Source organism: Talpa occidentalis, unplaced genomic scaffold, assembly GCF_014898055.3.
Source record: "Talpa occidentalis isolate TD23 unplaced genomic scaffold, MPIMG_talOcc4v2.1 talOcc4.2, whole genome shotgun sequence".
Taxonomy (NCBI): domain Eukaryota; kingdom Metazoa; phylum Chordata; class Mammalia; order Eulipotyphla; family Talpidae; genus Talpa; species Talpa occidentalis.
The window spans coordinates 33,597,901-33,606,666 of NW_023602073.1; the positions used below are offsets into that span (position 1 = coordinate 33,597,901).

Consider the following 8,766-nt stretch of genomic DNA (forward strand, 5'->3'; position numbering starts at 1 on the left):
TTTTTTTCATTCCTGTCCTCCATCAATAGCATCGTTTTCAGCAGTGCAGGGTCAGGACTGGATACAGTGCAGGTTTTCTGATCCCATGCAGACCGGGTAAAGGAGGAGTCAGAGTCCTCAGTGGGTTTTTTGCAGGTCTTTTATTGGGGTTCACCAGGCATATGGCAGGCAGGGGTGTTGGGGGGGCGGGACGCTGGCAGGCCTCCCAGCCCCCAGCAAATCCTCACTCTATCTGGGCTCTCTGGTGATCTCGGCTTCTCTTTCGGTTTCGGCTTCGGCTTCTACTGCTGCTGCTGGCATCCCCGTGACACCGCCCTTAAAAGCACAGTCTTAGCTCAGCTGAATCCCATCTACCTATGCCCACACCCTATTCCAGGTGCCCGCCATCAGGCATGCATTCAGGACAAGGATCCATCATCTATCCTGATGGCGGAAGGGCAGAAAAGCTTGATATTTTCTTTACCCTACAAGCAGGCACAACCATTTGCTGCAAAGTCCCCAGACAAGGGGCGCCAGGCAAAGGGGGCAAGATGAGGTATTTGAGGATGCCCTTTAAGAGACAGGCCAGCTGGTTTACTGCCCAACGTTGTAGATAAGAGTGCTCAGGCCCTGGCCATGCATCTTAGAAGGGAAAGAGCTGTGAGTAAGCAAACTTGTTAATTATGCCTGCATGGGAGTGTTCATTGTGTTACAGGGCAGGGAGAGGAGCACCCCAGGCCCGGCAAACCTGCCTGCTCTAAATAGGTTCTGTCATCGGCCATATCAAGACAAAACATTTAAGACTGTAATGGAAAGGAAATTGAATACAATTAGTAAACTATATAGAAAAGACAAAGAATATAGTTTCTAAATCCAGCACCCAAAGTTACCCGTCCCCTCATGGGTAAAAGACCACCCGAATGGGATTGGCCCAGAGCGAGGCCCAAAAGCCTGCCACAAATCTAAAGCATCTTTTAGTGGGGACCCACAGAAAAGGATCAGAAATAACCAGACAACCAGACAAGTCTGGAGGGAAAAGAGCAAAATCAAAATCAAGATAAAAGCTAACATTGCTCTCCTCCCCATGGGTCTCTCAACCACGTCTGTTTCAGGACCAAAAGGCAAACGCAGTTTCTTCACATGTCTCTCTGTTCCATGTGCCTCCTCCATGTCTCCTTCTGGCTCCATCCTGCTTCATTTCTTCTTCTGTCTCCTCTCCAGGTTCTTCTCTTCTCTTTAGCTCCACCCTCCTTTGGGTGGGGCGAGGGAACATTTTCCTGGGCACCACTCTATTACAATTGCACCTAGACTGGAAATTCTGCTGGAATCTTTATATTCATTTGCTCAATAATATATTTTCTCATCACTCTCTTGCATATTGGTTGGGTCTTGTGCTAATGTGTGATTTTTTTTTTAAAGTAATATATTGTTCCACTAAGTTATAAAGTCAAGGTCCATGCAGGAGGCCAAATGCAAAAACCCACCAGGCAGCCCACCTGGGAACAGCCCACCAGGCTTCACTGACCCCCACCATGGGTCCGTGAAGTCCGCCCGGGGCGCAATAAATTTTCCCTTCCTTTGAGAAAGTTTAGCCTGGCTCTCCTTTTCTTTACCAGGCCAAACCTTTCATAAAGCTCTTCAGTATTCATTACACTGGAATCAAATTATTTATTTTTTTAAAAGATTTATTTATTTATGCATACAAGAGCTGGAGAACAGACCAGAGGTGTGGGGGGTGAGAGGATTCACCAGACACAGAGTGGGGAACAGAACAGGCAGATTGACCAAAGGACACTGCTGAGGGTAGCAGTGGGCTAGTCAGGAGAGGTCTGCTATGCCATGTGGGTTGCTCCCTGGCTGGCCTGGGAATCCAGAGCAGATTGAGGCTGCAGAGGCTTCTGATTACCTCATAGGTTGCGTCTTAACCCCTTGCGCCACCAGGGAGGTCCCTGGAATCAAATTATTTAAAAAATTTTTTTTCACTTTATTTTGCACCACAAATCCCAATAGTAAAAATAGTATTGGAAGTTGTCAAGTTAGTAAATGATGGAGAACAGCAATAGAAAAAGACTGGAAAGGAGGTTCCCCAAGACCAGAAATCTGGCTCACACAAGGAGCAGGGGGTAGAAGGGATTAACACAGCCACTGACACAGATCTAGAAACCAAGATCCTTAGGCACCAAAGCCTAGATTACAAAACAGAAAATCCAAGCAGGTATCAGACTGCTGTCTAGAGCACAGGCCCAAGGGTAAAGATATGGAGATTGAGCCCATGGTGGAATCTCTGGTCGCTTTCAGATTCTGCACAGTTATCCATAATCAGCAACTAACCCAAAGGCTCACAAGGAGTGGCCCCTCCCCAACAGAAGACTGTATTAGTGCGGTCTCTGCACAGGCTGGGGTAGCACTCCCTCTGTCCACCTGTGACTATGCAGGTGCCTCTTTTCACCAAATCTCTCCTCCGCAGGGCAGCAGCCTCCTGCCTGCCCATGACCTGTATCATGCCTGCACTTCTCTTCATTGACCTCCCTCAGTGGAGGCAGCTCTCCTCAAGGCCGCCCACTTGCAACCATGCAGGCCTCTCTCAGCAAACCTGTCCCTTTCTGGGCAGCTCTTCCTGCCCACCTGTGTCTATGCAAATATCCTTTACTCTTCTGTCCCTTTCCCTAATAAACCTTTCCCTAATAAACCTGAGCAGCCCCGATATAAAAATGGGTTGCCTGGCTGTGGGTTCTCACCTGCGCGCATAAAAGGGACTTATTTGTACTCCACTACAGGCACACACAAAAGGTTAATAAAAGGGAAAGGGAAATGAGGAAATGTACAACTCAGGGAGAAAATAGGGAAATAAAGTCTTTAATGCGTCCTACCCTATTCGCCAACCTGGAAACACAAAGGCACTCTCAGAGCTGGCCAAGCGCTGCCAGCTGGCGGAGAGCCAAAAAAAGAGCCCGCACCAAAGCCCACGTGTCTGGTTTTATACCAAACCTGGCTGCTTAACCCCACCCTCAGGTCCCAGCCACCTTCCCTTGGGTGGTGATGGGATTTGGAGTTCCCAGTGTCTTTGGCTTTGGCCTGGGGTGGGGGTGGAGTCCACAAAGCCTGTATGGAATTAGCTTTAGGACATCCTTTTCCCCGTAAAAAACCTTCCCTTTAAATATAACTAGTGTCTCTGTCTCGTGAAGAAACTTGCCTGGGGAACTCTCCACGTACCGCTGAAATGGGAGCCCTGGTGACATCTTTCCCAGAGTGACCCCAAGAATCCCTCACTCCAAACCCACTGACTCAAAAACTCCATCATTAGCATATCATAGGTTATTAGTATTCTTTTTAAAAAAGATTTATTTATTTATGCATACAAGAACTGGGGTACAGGCCAGAGGTGTGGCAGGTGAGTGGATTCACCAAAGACAGAGAGTGGGGAGCAGAACAGGCAGATCTACAGAAATCCACTGCTGAGGGGAGCAGCAGGTGAGGCAGGAGAGGTCTGCGGTGCCATGTGAGTTGCTCCCTGGCCAACTTGTGCTGCTGCAGCTACAGGTCACTTCATAGTGCTGATGCTTAACCCCTTGCGCCACCAGGGAGGCCCCAGGTTATTTATATTCTAAAGTAAAGAAGCAATAACATCTTTTAAAAAGGTTTTATTCTAGTAAAGTAAATATTTAAAGCTGTAACCCACGTAACAAAATTATACATGGGATCCGTAATAATTTGTGAGACTGAACAGAGTTTCTGAAAGAAAAATGTCTGAGACTTGCGGACCCAGTCCCTGGGCCTGGACTCAGGGACACGGTGTGGCAAAGGTCTCGGAGCAGGAGAGGAGGGGGCGGCAAAGTCCCAGTCTCGGGGTGTGGCTGTCTGGGTCTCAGTCCCCAGCGCGGGGTGCAGGGCTGGAAGGTGACTGCTGGGGATTCGCCCTCTCCCCTCGGTTCCACTTCTGGGCTCACAGCCTGGGCGGGTCCTCCTGCCTGGATACTGGTGACTCACCCCAGGGCTCACTCCCCATTGCCTGGAGGTCTCCAGAGCAGCCAATCAGCAGCCCCGCGGCTCCCGTTCCAAAGCCCTCGCCCGCCCGCCGGGACTCCGTCTCCCCAGCCCGGGTGGAGGCGCGTCCTGGGGGATGGGGGGCGCAGCCCTCCTGCTCCTGCTCGCGGGGGCCGCGGCCCCGAGGGAGACCCGGGCGGGTGAGTGCGGGTCGGGAGGGGACAGGGCGCTCCCAGAGGCGGGAGCGAGGGCGTGGGCGGGGTGGGAAAGGCGCGACCTCGCCGCCGCCCTAGTTGTCCCCCCACCTCGGCCCCGCCCCGTCCTGGCCCCTTTCCGTCCCCCGAGACCCCAGCCTCCTCTGGCCCCCCGAGTCCCGGCCATTTTCGTCCCGCAGCCGCTTTTCACTCTCATTCGTCTTTCACCCACTTTCTGTCTCGTGGGCGCCCCCTGGGACTCGAGCCCCCGAAGGGGAGAAGAACAGGCCGGGTCTCCCCTCCGCCCCCAGGCCCCCACTCCATGAGGACTTTCTACACCGCGATGACCCGGCCCGGCCTCGGGGAGCCCCGCTTCATCGCCGTGGGCTACGTGGACGACACGCAGTTCGGGCGGTTCGACAGCGACTCTCCGGGCCAGAGTGCGGAGCCGCGGGCGCCCTGGGCGGGGCAGGTGGAGCAGGAGGAGCAGGAGGAGCAGGACGGGAGGACGCGGATCCTAAGGGACCGCACACTGAGGTACCGAGCGCACCTGGACTCCCTGCGCGGCCTCTACAACCAGAGCGAGACCGGTGAGCTGGCGCGGGTCCGGGCCGGGTCAGCACCCCCATCCCCACGGACGGGGGTCGCCCAGGGTCTCCCCCTCCAGGCTTCTCTGCAACCTGCCCGGGAACAGCCCGCGGGACTTTCACCCCGTTTCATTCTGTTTAGTTTATTCCCGGCGGGAGGGGGCGTGGGCGGGGAGATCCCGGGGTGACGGGGCAGGGACAGGCTCTCACACCTTCCAGAACATGTTTGGCTGCGACATGGGGCCCGACGGGCGCCTCCTCCGCGGGTATGATCAGTTCGCCTGGCGCTGATTACCTGGCCCTGAACTAGAACCTGCGCTCCTGGACCACTGCGGACACGGCCGCTCAGATCACCCGGCGCGAGTGGGAGGCCCAGGGTGAGGCAGAGAAATTCAGGAACTATGCGGAGGGCAGGTGCTTGAGGTGGCTGCGCACATGCCTGGAGTACGGGAAGGAGACTCTGCAGCGCACAGGTAAGAGGGGCCTGGAGGCCTCCCGGTCCCCCCTGCCTGGAGTCACTGCGGGAAATGAGTCCTCTCTCTAGTCCCGAGAGGGGGGCTCCCCTGGGTTTCATGTTCTGCACTAGAGAGACTCCCAGAGACTCCGGCTTCTCCTGAAGGACAGTGAAGGGATCCCGTCTCTCCTGAGAAAGACAGACAGTCCCTGACATCACACGTCACCGGGTCCTTTTGACCAGGGGCCTGTTTGAGAACCACGAGTTTCTCTCTCAGTCTTGTTTTTGGTCTGAGAACATTTTCAGTTATGTGATTCCTGCTTTTCTGTGTCATTCACCTTCCACCCAGGTCAGGAATAAAAAGTCTGTGTTCCACTCCCTCTGCTTCATCCTACCCTGGGCTTTCCTCCTCATTCCAGAACTTTCTTAGGAATAGGAGAATCGCACAGATTCCCCAGATTAGCCTGTTTTTTACAGTTTATGCTTCTTCCTGCCACACCAGTTGTCTTGTCCATTGTGAGGATGCTCTCATGAGGATTCTTCAGTGTCCATGGAGGAAACACAAAATGACTTTTCTGATTTACCACCTCAGATCCCCCAAGGACACATGTGACTCACCACCCCACCTCTGAGGATGAGGTCACCCTGAGGTGCTGGGCCCTGGGCTTCTACCCAGCGGACATCACCCTGACCTGGCAGCGAGATGGGGAGGACCTGACCCAGGAGATGGAGCTGGTGGAGACCAGGCCTGGGGGAGATGGAACCTTCCAGAAGTGGGCGGCTGTGGTGGTGCCTTCTGGAGAGGAGCAGAGATACACGTGCCACGTGCAGCATGAGGGACTGCTGGAGCCTCAAGTCCTGAGACGGGGTAAGAAGGAGGATGTGGGCACTGAGTCTGTTCTCAGGGCCATCAGGAGCCCTTCTGGAGCCCTTCAGAGGGTCAGGATAAGGTCTGGGGCTCAGGGTATGATCTTCCCTTCCCTTCCAGTGCCCCCTCCTCAGTCCTCCATCCCCACCGCGGGCATCATTGCTGGCCTGGTTCTCCTTGGAGCTGTGCTCACTGGAGCTGCGGTGGCTGCAGCTGTGATGTGGAGGAGGAAGCACTCAGGTAGGGAAAGGAGTGAGGGATCTTGTCCACTGGGGGCTTCCATGTCCCAGGCAGAACTTGCCCTGCCTGTTTATTGGGAAGTGCCATCCACACACATGTGTTGCCCAGAGGGCATTTGCTCCAGTCCCTCCTCACCTCCTTTCTTCTTTTTCCCCAGTCCTGACCTGGGTCTTTAGTCCCAGTTCTGGAAACTTCCCTGTGGTGCAGGATTAGAAGATTCCTTTAGGCTTCTGACCTGACTGCTCCCTGGTCTCACATGATTTTTCTACCCACAGGGAGACAAGGAGGAAGCTACACTCAGGCTCTAGGTAAGTGTAGATCAGTGGTTTGACCCTGAGCCCCTGGGGACAGTGTAAATGGACTCCATGGGGGAGTCACCCTCATCTGTCCCTCCTGTGGTGTCATCTCTTACCAGGTTCTGTTTTGTTCTCAACCAGGCAACAACAGTGCCCAGGGCTCTGATGTGTCTCTCAGCCCCTAAAGCATCTTTTAAAATGAATGTGATGAGGGCCCTCCACGGTGGTGCAGTGGGTTGAACGTAGTGCTGTGAAGCTGTCTGCAGCCTCCGCAGTGCAGGTTCGATTCCCGGCCAGCCAGGAAGACTCCCACTTGGCGGGGCAGACATCTCCTCTCTCGCCCGCTGCTTCCCTCAGCAGTGCTTTCAGTCCGTCTGTCTGTTCTGCTCCCCACTCTGGTGAATCCTGATTCACCAGATCTGGTGAATCAGGTCTCTGGTGAACCCTTTCACTCTCCCGCGACTTGGGCCTGTACCCCAGCTCTTATATAAATAAAAAAATTTAAAAAAATGAATGTAATGAGGCTTCTGTTGTTCACACCCTTGACAGCACCTGATATTGTGCAGAGTTTGCATTTTCAGTCTCTCCTAGGTGTGATGGTGTCACTGTTCTTAACTGTGATAGTGAGCATTTGTTCATATTTTCACTTTTCTATGAATACAGTTGCCGTTATTATAGAAGTTTTGTACATTTTTACAGATGAGGTGCCATTCATTTATTACACTATTTTTGTCCTTATTAAAATTGGGTTATTTCTTTCTGATCATTGAGTTTTCGGCATTATTTGTAGATACAGTCCTTTGTCAGATTCGTGATTTGCAAATGTTTCCCCCAACTCTGTGAACTGAACTCCTTTACTGATGGGAAAACGAACACTATTGCCCAGACAGGAGCATGGAGATACATATATTTGGAAGAGAAAAGATAAATTGCTAGGTTTTGAGCAGATACTGGCTGATTGGGGTGTTGGGGGTGGAGGGGAATGACTTATGCGTATCCTTGAGTGTTATTTAAATGTCCTTGTATGAGCATGAAATATGCTTTCTAAAGTAAATTACACTTCATTCCTCAACTTATAACACTCTTCACACATCATGACCAAATCACGTGTTAAGACCAGACTGACACGTAGGTTACAAGTAATGGACCTGCTCGTCATAGTTGCAAAGTCATGGTTTCCCTTTGGGTTTACTCTGGTATTGTCCATTCTGGGGTGTTGGACACGTGTAATGACCTGTGTCCATCATGAGAATATCATACAGAGGATTTCACTGCCCATAGTGTCTTCTGTTCTGTGCTCCAAGGATTCAAAAGCAAAAAGGAACCAGTGGAATCACATCAGACTAAAAAGCTACATAGTGAAGGAAGCTATCCTTAAAATGAAAAGACAATATCAAATTGGAGAAACTATTTGTACATCATCAATCCAATAAGGATTTAATATCCAAGATCTACAAAGAACTCCAAAACAAGAAAACACCTCAAAACAGAGGAGAGGAGCTAAATAGGTACTTTTCTAAAAAAGATACACATGTGGCCAATAGATATATGGATACAAGTTTATCATCATGTGCTGTCAGAAAAATGCCAATTCAAACCACAATGAAGGCCTCCCTGGTGGCGCAGCGGTTGAGCACTGGGCTGCGAAGCTGCCAGCAGCCTCTGCAAGCCAGTTTGATCCCCGGCCGCAGGCGAGGGTCCCACATGGTGCAACAGACCTCACCTGCCCCTCCTGCTGCTCCCCTCAGCAGTGTATTTCTTCGACAGCCTGCCTGTTCTGTTCCCTGCTCTGGCTTTGGTGAATTCTCTCACCCTCCTGCGCTTCTTACTGTACCCAGTGCTTGTATAAATAAATAATAAATCTTTAAAAATAAATAAAACCACAGTGAGTTCCCACCTCACATCTGTGAGAATGACCCATTGAAAGGTGTGGAGAAAAGGAACTCTGGCACATGGTGGGTGGGAAATGATGTCTTGTCCTGTCAGTGGGCAGAATGAGGGTTCCCTGGACCTTCAAAAACTGCACACTCTACATGGGATTGCCATCAGCTGCATAAAGACAAACATACACTAAAGTGTAAGACCTTCAATAGAAAAGAACTTTAATACAATTACTAATAAATAGAGAATCAGTGTGCAATAGAGAGAGAAGAAGAGAAAAGAA

The 8,766-nt window shown here is 51.6% G+C and overlaps 1 protein-coding gene and 1 pseudogene across 1 annotated transcript in view; both read left to right on the forward strand.

The window, feature by feature from the left end:
* LOC119251183 (patr class I histocompatibility antigen, A-126 alpha chain-like) overlaps window positions 1-8,766 on the forward strand; it is a gene marked incomplete at its 5' end in the record, with an annotated part of 301,825 nt that overhangs the window by 129,542 nt on the left and 163,517 nt on the right. The gene's annotated exons all lie outside the window — the stretch shown is intronic.
* LOC119251997 (HLA class I histocompatibility antigen, A alpha chain-like) lies at window positions 3,957-7,429 on the forward strand (annotated as a pseudogene).